Consider the following 12,471-nt stretch of genomic DNA (forward strand, 5'->3'; position numbering starts at 1 on the left):
TAGGAGTCCATGTCACCCATGTATTATTAATTCCTTCAGGGCTGGACTGAGTTATATTAATTTTTATAGCCCCAACTGCCTAGCAAAGTGCTTGGCACAGTGTATGGCCCCAAAATATATTAACCAAATTTGAACAAAACCGAAAGGAATACTATCATTCTGAATTACTATGATATACAACCCACTGCTTTTATTAATTAACTAGTTTAAATTTATTAATTTTTAGTAAACAAATACTTTTTTATTGAAGTATAAATGAACTACAACACTATGTCATTTCCAGGTGCATAACATAGTGATTCAGTATTTCTGTACACTACAAAATGATCATCACAATCAGTCTAGATAACACCTGTTACCATACAAAGTTATTACAATATTATTGACTATATTCTCCATGCTGTACATTTCATCCCTAAGATTCATTTTTTCCGTAACTAAAAGTTTGTACCTCTTGATCTGCCTCACCTATTTCACTGATCACAGATATAGAGAACAAACAGATGGTTGCCAGAGGGAAGGGGTTTATTTTTGCTTTTGTTTCCCCCTTGCCTGAGAGGACAGATCCAAAAGAAATATCTGCTAAAACTAATGTCAAAAAGTATACATCCTATGTTTTCTTCTATGAGTTTTGTGGTCTGAGGTCTTACATTTGAGTTTTTAATCCATTTTTACTTTATTTTTGTGTATAGTGTGAGAAAGTGGTCCAGGTTAATTTTTTTTTTTTTTTTTTTTTTTTTCTTTTTGCGGTATGCGGGCCTCTCACTGTTGTGGCCTCTCCCGTTGCGGAGCACAGGCTCCGGACGCGCAGGCCCAGCGGCCATGGCTCACGGGCCCAGCCGCTCCGCGGCATATGGGATCCTCCCAGACCGGGGCACGAACCCGTATCCCCTGCATCGGCAGGCGGACTCTCAACCACTGCGCCACCAGGGAGGCCCCCAGGTTAATTTTTGCATGCAGCTTTTCAGTTTTCCCAACACTATTTTTTTAACTTTTTATTTTATATTGGAGTACAGTTGATTCATAATGTTGTGTTGATTTCAGGTGTACAGCAAAGTGATTCAGTTATACATATACATGTATCTATTCTTTTTCAAATTCTTTTCCCATTTAGGTTGTTACATAATATTGAGCAGAGTTCTCTGTGCTATATAGTAGGTCCTTGTTGGTTATCCATTTTAAATATAGCAGTATGTACAAGTCAATCCCAAACTCTCTAACTATCCCTCTCCCCCACTCTTCACCCTGGTAACCATGAATTTGTTCTCTAAGTCTGTGAGTCTGTTTCTCTTTTGTAATTAAGTTCATTTGTATCATTTTTTTTAGATTCCCCATTTTGTTCATTGTTTTCTGGTTGGTTTTGTAGTTCTTGTTTGTTAGCTTCTTCTTTTGCTCTCTTCCCTTGTGATTTGATAACTATCTTTAGTATTATGTTTGAATTCCATTTTCCTTTTTTGTGTGTGTCTATTATTGACTTCTGGTTTATAGTTACCAGGAAGTTTATATATAATTGCTAGATAGATAGATAGATAAATAGATAGATATAGATAGATGATTATTTTAAGTTGATGACATCTTAAGTTCAAATGCATTCTAGCAACTCTGAATTTTTACTCCCCCCACCCATGTTTAATATCTTTGACTTCATATTTTACCTCTTCTGGTTTTGTGTATTACCTACTTATTGTGGATATAGATGATTTTACTACTTTTGTCTTTTAATCTTCCTACTAGCTTTATAAGTGGTTGACCTTTACTGTATGTTTGCATTTACCAATGAGATTTTTCCTTTTATAATTTTCATATTTCTAGTGTGGTCTTTTCTTTTCCACTTAGGTCTCTTTAACATTTTTTGTAAAGCCAGCTTAGCGGTGCAGAACTCTTTTAGCTTTTGCTCCTCTGCTACACTGTTTATCTGTCCTTCAAATCTGAACGACAGACTTGCTGGCTAGATGATTCTTGGTTATAGGTTTTTCCTTTCATCACTTTAAATATATCATGCCACTCCCTTCTGGCCTGAAAAGTTTCTGATGAAAGTTAGCTCATAATCTATGGGAGTTCCTTCATAAGTAACCTCTTGCTTGTCCCTTGGTGAGTTTAAGATTCCATCTTTTTTTTTTTTTTTTTTTTTTGCTGTACACGGGCCTCTCACTGTTGTGCCTTCTTTATCTTTAATTTTTGCCATGTGTCTTCATGTGGATCTCTTTGAGTTCATCTTGTTTGGGACTCTCTGTGCTTCCTGGACCTGATGTCTATTTTCCAGGTGAGGGAAGTTTTTGGCTATTATCACTTCAAATAAGTTATCTGCTTCTTTTTTCTCTTTTCTCCTTCTGGGAGAAATATTAGTATGCTTGATATTGTCCCAGAGGTCTCTTAAGCTATCTTCATTTAAAATATATATTTTTTTATTTTTCTGTTCAGCTTGGGTAATTTGCACTACTCTGTCTTCAAGTTCCTCTGTATCATATAATCTACTGTTGAGTCCGTCTAGTGTATTTTTTATTTCAGTTACTGTATTCTTCAGCTCAATTTGGTTCTTCTTTATATTTTCTAACTCCTTGTTAAACTTCTCACTGTATTCACCCATTCTTCTCCCAAGTTTATTAAGCATCTTCATAAATATCACCTTGAATTCTTTGGCAGGTAGATTGCTTATCTCCACTTCACTTAGTTCTTCTAGGATTTTGAAACTCCAGTTCACTTAGTTCTTCTTCTTGTTCCTTCAGCTGGAACACATTCCTCTGTCTCCTCATTTTGCCTATTTCTGTTTTTATTTCTGTGTATTAGCTATATCAGTTATGTTTCCCAATCTTGGAGAAGCGGCCTTAGGTAGGAGATGTCCTACAGGCCCAGCAGCATACTCTGCTCTGGTCACCAGTGCTATATGATCTAGGGGTGCCCCCATGTGGGCTGTGTGGGCCCTTTTGTTATGGCAGGACCAGCTACTGTCAGTGCACCAGTAGGCATGCTGGCTCCCAGCCCAGTTGGCTGCCAGGCCCTGCCTCAAATGGTTGCTTAGGTGTGCTCATAGGTAGGGCAGCATCCAGCATGGCTAGTGGTGATGCCTGGTGTTAGGCAAATTGTGTGCCTGCTGGTTGGTGAGACCGGGTCCCAGCACAGGTGGCTGTGAGACCCAGGTGGTCCCAAGGCTGGTACCACCTCTCTGGTGGGTGAGACCACATTCTAGGGTGGCTGGCTGCATCACCTGAGGGACCTTGGGATTGGTACTGACCAGATGGTCGGTAGCTAAGACCCTGGCACTAATTCACTAGAGGAGGACTCCATGATGATGCTTGCCAGCACCAGCGTCTTCCTGGTAGAACAAGCTCCCCAAAATGGCTGCTACCAGCATCTAGGTCCCCAGGAGAATCCCACTCACCTCCTGCCTCTCTAGGAGGCTCTCCAAGATCAGCAGATGGGTCTAAACCAAGCTACTTCCAAATTATTTCCTCTGCACTTGGTCTCAGAGCATGTGAGCTTTTGTGTGAGCCCTTAAGAGTGGAGTCTGTTTTCTATAGCCCTCCAGCTCTCCCATACACAAGTTCTGCTAGTCTTAAAAGCCAGACATTCTGGGGGCATGTCTTCCTGTGGCAGGACCCCACACTGGGGTCCTTGAACTCCTGGCTCAGTGGGGAGAACCTCTATAATTGTGATTATCCTCCCATTTGTGGGTTACCTTCCTGGGGGCGTGGGTCTTAACTATCCTGCATCTCCACCCCCTCCTACCTATTTCATTGTGATTCCTCCTTTATATATCTTTATTGGCAGAAAGTCTTTTCTGCTAGTCTTCAGGTCTTTCTCATGGACAGTTGCTCTGTAAATAGCTGTAATTTTGGTGTGCCCATGAAAGGAGGTAAGCTCAGGGTCTTCCTACTCCACCATCTCAGAAACCACACCCACTGCTTTCAGAGACTCCTTAAGGAATTATACAACTCATTTTCCCAAGGAGATGTAGCATACAGTTTTTAATGACAGTCACATTGTGCTCTAAGGCAAACATAGCATTATATACTGCAGCAGGCCACATCTCTTCAGCTTAAGGCTGCAGATTCAAATAAAGAAAATCAGTTTCATGTTTCCTCTGGGAATTCAAACCAAGACAACATTATTAATAACCCTTTGGTCCTGGAATGTTTACCAATGTGCCATTTCCCTTTAGTCAACAATGAGTATTTAGCTAGTCCCATAAAAATGACAGAGTCCATACAGTTCTGTCAAAGGTCAGAATGGTCAAACATAAAGCCATCCTTTGTTTCTTTGGCTTTTTCTTTTTTTTAACACATTATGATTCTAGCTTGCATACTCTATGACTAAAATCACTGTATCTTTAGCCAAAATTAAAGGTGCTAGGCCAAACCCACTTCTATAAACATTCTTTAACCTTTCCAAAAAGTAACTCTTTAAGAATATTCTAAAAAGACACTTTTTAACTTTTCAGAAAAAGATTACATCTAAACACTCATCTTTATGCTGTTATGTTTCAAGGCCATCTACATAGCCAATTCAATGGCCTGCATTATTTGGAAACTAACAGTTTTATAGGAAAGCATTTTCATACATTTTTGAAGCCCTAGTCTTTGAACTCCAGGTGAGGATATTGTGTTCACTTAAAAGGTAAAAGTCCAGTTTCTACAGTTTTACCTGTAGAATATTAGAATATTTAGAATTAATATGTTAGGTTAGAATATTTGTATTTAGAGTATCAAATGAAAATAGAGTATCAAATGAAAATAATTCAGAAATGAATAAAAATAATTCAGACTCTCAAAGACCTAGTATCACCCAATAGTACTTAAAAATTATTTATTCATAAATTTACCTATGTCGTTATAATTTCATAGAAAACAAACTTTTTGGCAATTAAAACTATTTTTAACCTGAAAGCATGAGCAGTATAGTCAATAAATGGCTTAAATGCTATTATAAGAAGAAAGCCCTATTCTTTATCAATTTCATGCTGAACAGTGTATGTCACAAATGAGAATTTATTACTGCATTGCAAATGGAGCAATATTAAATTTCCTTCTTCTGCTCAATTATCTTAATTACCTGAATTGATTATAATTCTTTTTTCCATCCATTTCCTTTCTGCAAATCAATATCAGATCATGTGAAAGAAAGGCCTAGTCAGAGTGAGATATTGAAATTTATATTTCTTAAATGTATTTTTGTGTTCTTCCAGTTATTCTCTCTTCAACTAGAAATTCAGACCACACGACAAAACTCAGTAATGAGAAAATTATATTTTATCCCATTGACCTTAAACAAATAGACTGCCAGTTACTTCTGCTGCAAAAATGGTTTACTCAGGATCAGCAAAAAATTGCAGTTTGGGGTCTGCAAACATGTCGAGTCACATTCAAATCCCCATGCCACAAGGAGAGGAGAACTCTTTAAAGAGGGGAAAGGAATTTGCGATGGCTGTCGTAAACAAAGTGCCCACTGGAGGAACTGAGAGTTTGAAGTACGGTGGCCTGTTTTTGTTTTGTTTTTTTTTTTTTGGCTGAGTTGTGACAGTCTCTCATTGGCTGAGCTCTTACTAGACAATAAGAGGAAGTCTTTCTTCTTCCTGTTGGGCTCTGCTATCATCAAAGAGTATGAGAGCTCCCCCTCTGGCATTCTAACTTTATTTTAATTGAGGTTTCTATTTATTACTTTCCACAATTCATAAAATTTTTATATAGATTTTTACTTCAAATGTAAAACTGGAAAATGACCATTGCAGGATTCGCTTCAATTAGAAACTGGTTGAAGGGAGAGGAGAGAAAAAAAATTAACTAGAAATTTATGTGATTTTAACTAAGGGTCACTGTCAGTTAATTAGAAGTTAAATACTAGGAGAAAATATTCCAGTCCCAGAAGAGCCATCTTAGCTCATAATTTGTTTAAAATATTTGGCTAGATAAAACAGAAGCAATATTGTAACAAATTCAATAAAGACTTTTTTTAATTTTTTAAAATAAAAAATAAAATATTTGGCTAGATAGTATTTAATCCAGCATGATAATAGTATTAGCTAACCATTCTAAATGCCTCACAACAACTGAAAAAGGCAGGTACTACCATTACTCTTGCTTTCCAGGTAAGGAAACTGAAGTTCAGAGAGGGTAAATAACTCACCAAAGGTTCTATGGGGGAGTTAGGACCCAAGGTCAGGGCATCTGACTCCAGGACCTCCACTCTTTACAGTCTTCTAAATTATGTCCAAACAGCACACGTTCTCAGATCTAGACCCACATCTCAATACCAAGGTCCCAGAAAGTAGGAAAGTACGTAGTAGGAAGAGTGCCCTCAGTAGAAAAAAAGGAACAAGTCATCTATTTCGTTTGGCTTTGACAATTCTAACTTTAGCTGATGGGAATGAAAAATAATAGATTCACTTAATTTTTCTACCCACTCTAATACTTGGTATCTCTGTGTCTTTCTGAAACTCAATATTTCACAGGCATGCTTCATTTTATTGCCCTTTGCTTTTTTGCACTTCAATATTGTATTTTTTACAAATTGAAGGTTTGTGGCAACCTTGTGTTGATCAAGTCTATTGCCATTATTTTTCTAATAGCATTTGCTCACTTTGTGTCTCTGTGTCACATTTTGGTAATTCTCACAATGTTTCAAACCTTTTCATTATTATTATATTTGTTATTGTGATCTGTGATCAGATGTTACTATTATGACCACTGAAAACTCAGAGGATGGTTAGCATTTTTTAGCAATAAAGTTTTTTTGTTTTGGTTTGGTTTTTTTGTGGTATGCGGGCCTCTCACTGTTGTGGCCTCTCCCATTGCGGAGCACAGGCTCCAGACACGCAGGCTCAGGGGCCATGGCTCACGGGCCCAGCCGCTCCACGGCATGTGGGATCTTCCTGGACCGGGGCACGAACCCGTGTCCCCTGCATCGGCAGGTGGACTCTCAACCACTGTGCCACCAGGGAAGCCCCTAAAGTATTTTTTAATTGAAGTATGTACATTGGTTTTTTTAGACATAATGGTATTTCACACTTAATAGGCTACAGTATAGTGTAAACATAACTTTCATATGCAGTAGAAAATGAAAAAAAATTCGTGTGACTCAGTTTATTTTGATATTTGCTTTACTGCGGTGCTCCAGAAGCAAACCTGCAATATCTCTGAGGTATGCCTGTGTGCAGTTTTATAGTTGGTGGAAAAGGAGCCCCTTTATTCATAAGAAATATTGTATTACAATAGCTTTGATTTATTGATCCAAATCAGCATGTGGGCAACACGACAAGAACTCACCATTGGGGGGGAATTCAAATGATCAAATTGTTGCCAAATAGAAGAAATCTTTTTTTTTAAGTGATAAATGAGAATAGTAGAAGGATGGGATTTCCACAGTTTTCAGGGCAGGAATGAGGAACAAGAACAAGAAACAGATTTATGCTGATTGGGGTTATGAATGAAGTGACCAGAAAGGATGTGTTGGAATCTAGAGGTACTTTTATTGTCATGCTGCTGCAGTAAATGGTATGAGACGTGTGAAAAAGTACAGTAGAACAAAGGAAGTAAATGATCCTGATGCCCATAAAGCTGTGTCAAGCATTTAATTCAATCCACCGGCTGACTATATCTCTTTGAATAGACAAAAGAGTAGAAGAGATGGTATTTTTAACACAGGAAAGAGAAAAACCGTCTGATCATTTCCTGACTCCAGTACTGTTGGTTGTTGCTAAATTAACAGAACATTTCATACTTGAGCAAATTATTAAATCTTTAAATACAACTATGGTACATTTTAAAATATCAGTTCTAATTATATTTTCTTTTGACAAAGTAATTATACTTCAAGAAACAGTGATCGGAACAATTTTTTGCTGCCAAATCTGAGAACAGAAGGTGGAAAAGGTGCATTTAGATTATCTTACCAAAAGCTGGCTAAACTTTATATAACCTTCTTCCCTAGCCTTATAAAAGAAAGGCTTAAAAATAGACTAACAAACACAAATTTTAATCTTCTTTCAAGTCACTCATTGATTTGTAATTTAATGTTCTTTAGTACAATGGTGGTCACATACTGTAGCCTGCTTTTCCCTCCTTGGATATGTTTTGTTCATATTTAAAATCACTGGGTAGAGCCAGAAGCTTTTTTTTGTTGTTATTAGTCCAAAACAAATGAATTGAACCCCGAGAACTCTTTTTCCCCAGAGGAAGCAATACAATGCCCTCAGCTAGTACTTTAGACTTCAAAATTTCCAACAATATCTCTTCCCAGGAGTCTATAACTATTTCTTTCCTTCAGAGGTCGGTAGCCCCTTATACCTCCTCTCCCTTTGACTTATGTCTTAAGGAATAAGCATTTCTCTGTTCACCTGAATGGGATTCGTTTTGCCTCTCTCTGTCCTGAAATTGCTCCCTCAGGAAACTGTCTCACTTGTCTGCAAAATCCTTGGCACAAAGGTTTAGGGGCAGCCTCCAGCTACAAGTCCTAATATTCCTCAGCATTATCCTTCTGTTGGTAGCTCTTCTTCCCCATGAGGTAAAGAGGTCTATAAAATGCAAATGCACAATGAATGAACCACAAAGTACAGATGTACTGAATTGGTTGGCACAAGTTTTTTCTCTCCCTAGTCAGTGTAATTTTGAATTAAATTCACCAGGAAGTTAACAGTAAATATTAAGAATGATCTCTATCTTCTGAATTAAGGAGAGGTTATGGAGAAGGGTAGGACAAGCAAAGGCCACACTGATAGGTTGAAGGAGGAAGGTAAGGAAAAAGAAACATAAGACAAAAATCTCTGCCCCCAGGAGCCTGGCAGTTTGGAAGGGCACATTTATATGCATGAAACACTTTGAGAAGGACATAAGAGAGCACATAAAGTGCCAACTTATGTAATACTTTGGCTTTTTTAGGTGGGTCTAGACATTTTAATAAGTCTCACCGAACTATTAGATGCTTCAAGGTTTCAGGTGTTCTCTGCTACAGATAGGAAGAATTGAAGCTGACACAAACCTGAAAGTGGAAAGAGAGGAGGGGTGATGCCAAGATTTCAATTCTAGGCAATTTCATTCTCAGCTGAGAGCAAACCATTGATCAGCATACCAATGATTTACAAGTAATCCAGAGATCTTGAATTAAATAACTTCCATATCTACCCTGTTGGAGACCATAAATGAAAATGTATTTTTGCATATGGGCTAAAAATAAACATCTTAGAGATTAAATTATATGGAAAATGTATAGCAAATGATAAACTTTTTATTCCTATCTGACTGCTTCTAATCATCATGGTAACTGAGTCCACTTCATGTTTTTAGAACCTCTAAGTATCATTATCTTTTCCTGCTCTCTATAAATATTTAGAGATGTTTTGTACATCAGAATACAACACTATGCTGATTTTATGGAACTGTCAATAAGTAGTTTGATCTGTCCTATCTTGAAAAGTCATATACTTTAAAAGCTGATATTAAAATTTGAATGTCATACTTGTTTTTCTCCTCTTCCAAAATTTGTATAAAATTTGTGTTCATCACAAAATATAATGATCTCCAGTGATTCATTTGTTAAAAATCAAGGGGAGGAAAGAGAAGAAAGAAGAACTACAATCCTGAAGCCTGTGGAACAGAAAACACATTCAGAGAAAGAAGGACAAGAAGAAAAGGCAGATGGCTATGTACCAGATGAAAGGAAAAGATAGAACCCCAGAAAAACAACTAAATGAAGTGGAGATAGGCAACCTTCCAGAAAAAGAATTCAGAATAATAATAGTGAAGATGATCCAGGACCTTGGAAAAAGAATAAAGGCAAAAATCGAGAATGTGCAAGAAATGCTTAACAAAGGCCTAGAAAAATTAAAGAAAAAAAAGAGATGAACAATACAATAACTAAAATGAAAACTACACTACAAGGAATCAATAGCAGAATAACTGAGGCAGAAGAATGGATAAGAGACCTGGAAGACAAAATGGTGGAATTCATTGCTGCAGAACAGAATAAAGAGAAAGGAATGAAAAGAAATGAAGACAGCCTAAGAGACCTCTGGGACAACATTAAATGCAACAACACTCGCATTATAGGGGTCCCAGAAGGAGGACAGACAGAGAAAGGACCAGAGAAAATATTTGAACAGATTATAGTTGAAAACTTCCCTAAGATGGGAAAGGAAATAGCCACCCAAGTCCAGGAAGCACAGCGAGTCCCATACAGGATAAACCAAAGGAGAAACACACTGAGACACATAGTAAACAAATGGGCAAAAATTAAAGACAAAGAAAAATTATTGAAAGTAGCAAGGGAAAAATGACAAATAACATAAAGGGAATTCCCATAAGGTTAACAGCTGATTTCTCAGCAGAAACTCTACAAGCCAGAAGGGAGTGGCATGATATACTTAAAGTGATGAAAGAGAAGAACCTACAACCAAGATTACTCTACCTGGCAAGGATCTCATTCAGATTCAATGGAGAAATCAAAAGCTTTACAGACAAGCAAAAGCTAAGAGAATTCAGCACCACCAAACCAGCTCTACAACAAATGCTAAAGGAACTTCTCTAAGTCGGAAACAAAAAAGGAAAGGACCTACAAAAACAAAGCCAAAACAATTAAGAACATGGACATAGGAACATACATATCGATAATTACCTTGAACGTGAATGGATTAAATGCTCCAACCAAAAGACACAGACTGGCTAAATGGATACAAAAACAAGACCCATATATATGCTGTCTACAAGAGACCCACTTCAGACCTAGGGACACATACAGACTGAAAGTGAGGGGATGGAAAAAGATATTCCATGCAAATGGAAATCAAAAGAAAGCTGAAGTAGCAATACTCATATCAGATAAAATAGACTTTAAAATAAAGAATGTTACAAGAGAAAAGGAAGGGCACTACATAATGATCAAGGGGTCAATCCGAGAAGAAGATATAACAATTATAAATACATATGCACCTAACACAGGAGCACCTCAATACGTAAGGCAAGTGCTAACAGCTATAAAAAAGGAAATCGACAGTAACACAATAGTAGTGGGGAACTTTAACACCTCACTTACACGAATGGACAAATCATCCAAAATGAAAATAAATAGGAAACACAAGCTTTAAATGACACAATAGACCAGATAGATTTAATTGATATTTATTGGACGTTCCATCCAAAAACAGCAGATTACACTTTCTTCTCAAGTGCACACAGAATATTCTCCAGGATAGATCACCTCTTGGGTCACACATCAAGCCTCAGTAAATTTAAGAAAATTGAAATCATATCAAGCATCTTTTCTGACCAAAACGCTAGGAGATTAGAAATGAATTACAGGAAAAATAACGTAAAAAACACAAACATGGGCTTCCCTGGTGGCGCAGTGGTTGAGAGTCTGCCTGCCAACGCAGGGGACCCGGGCTCGTGCCCCAGTCCAGGAAGATCCCACATGCCGCGGAGCAGCTGGGCCCGTGAGCCATGGCCGCTGAGCCTGTGTGTCCAGAGCCTGTACTCCACAATGGGAGAGGCCACAACAGTGAGAGGCCCGCGTACCGCAAAAAAAAAAAAAAAAACAAAAACAAAAAAAAAAACACAAACACATGTAGGCTAAACAAAACGTTACTAGATAACCAAGAGATCACTGAAGAAATCAAAGAGGAAATAAAAAAATACCTAGAGAAAAATGACAATGAAAACACGATGATCCAAAACCCATGGGATGCAGCAAAAGCAGTCCTAAGAGAGAAGTTTATAGCTATACAAGCCTACCGCAAGAAACAAGAAAAATCTCAAATAAACAATGTAACCTCATACCTAAAGGAACTAGAGAAAGAAGAACAAACAAAATCCAAAGTTAGCAGAAGGAAAGAAATCATAAAGTTCAGAGCAGAAATAAATGAAATAGAAGCAAAGAAAGCAACAGGAAAGATCAATAAAACTAAAAGCTGGTTCTTTGAGAAGATAAACAAAATTGATAAACCATTAGCCAGCCTCATCAAGAAAAAGAGGGAGAGGACTCAAATCAATAAAATTAGAAACGAAAAAGGAGAAGAAACAACAGACACTGCAGAAATACAAAGCATCCTAAGAGACTACTACAAGCAACTCTTTGCCAATAAAATGGACAACCTGGAAGAAATGCACAAATTCTTAGAAAGGTATAACCTTCCAAGACTGAACCAGGAAGAAATAGAAAATATGAACAGACTGATCACAAGTAATGAAATTGAAACTGTGATGAAAAATCTTCCAACAAACAAAAGTCCAGGACAGATGGCTTCACAGGTGAATTCTATCAAACATTTAGAAAAGAGCTAACACCCATCATTCTCAAACTCTTCCAAACCATTGCAGAGGAAGGAACACTCCCAAACTCATTCTATGAGGCCACCATCACCCTGATACCAAAACCAGACAAAGATACTACAAAAAAAGAAAATTACAGACCAATATCACTGATGAATATAGATGCAAAAAATCCTCAACAAAATACTAGCAAACAAAATCCAACAAAACATTAAAA

At 37.4% G+C, this 12,471-nt stretch overlaps 1 long non-coding RNA gene across 1 annotated transcript in view; it reads right to left on the reverse strand.

Annotated features, from left to right (window-relative positions):
* LOC308622979 overlaps positions 1-12,471 on the reverse strand; it is a 108,780-nt gene that overhangs the window by 61,189 nt on the left and 35,120 nt on the right. The window lies entirely within an intron of this gene.

This window comes from Mesoplodon bidens, assembly GCF_964165515.1.
Source record: "Mesoplodon bidens genome assembly, chromosome: 9".
NCBI lineage: Eukaryota > Metazoa > Chordata > Mammalia > Artiodactyla > Ziphiidae > Mesoplodon > Mesoplodon bidens.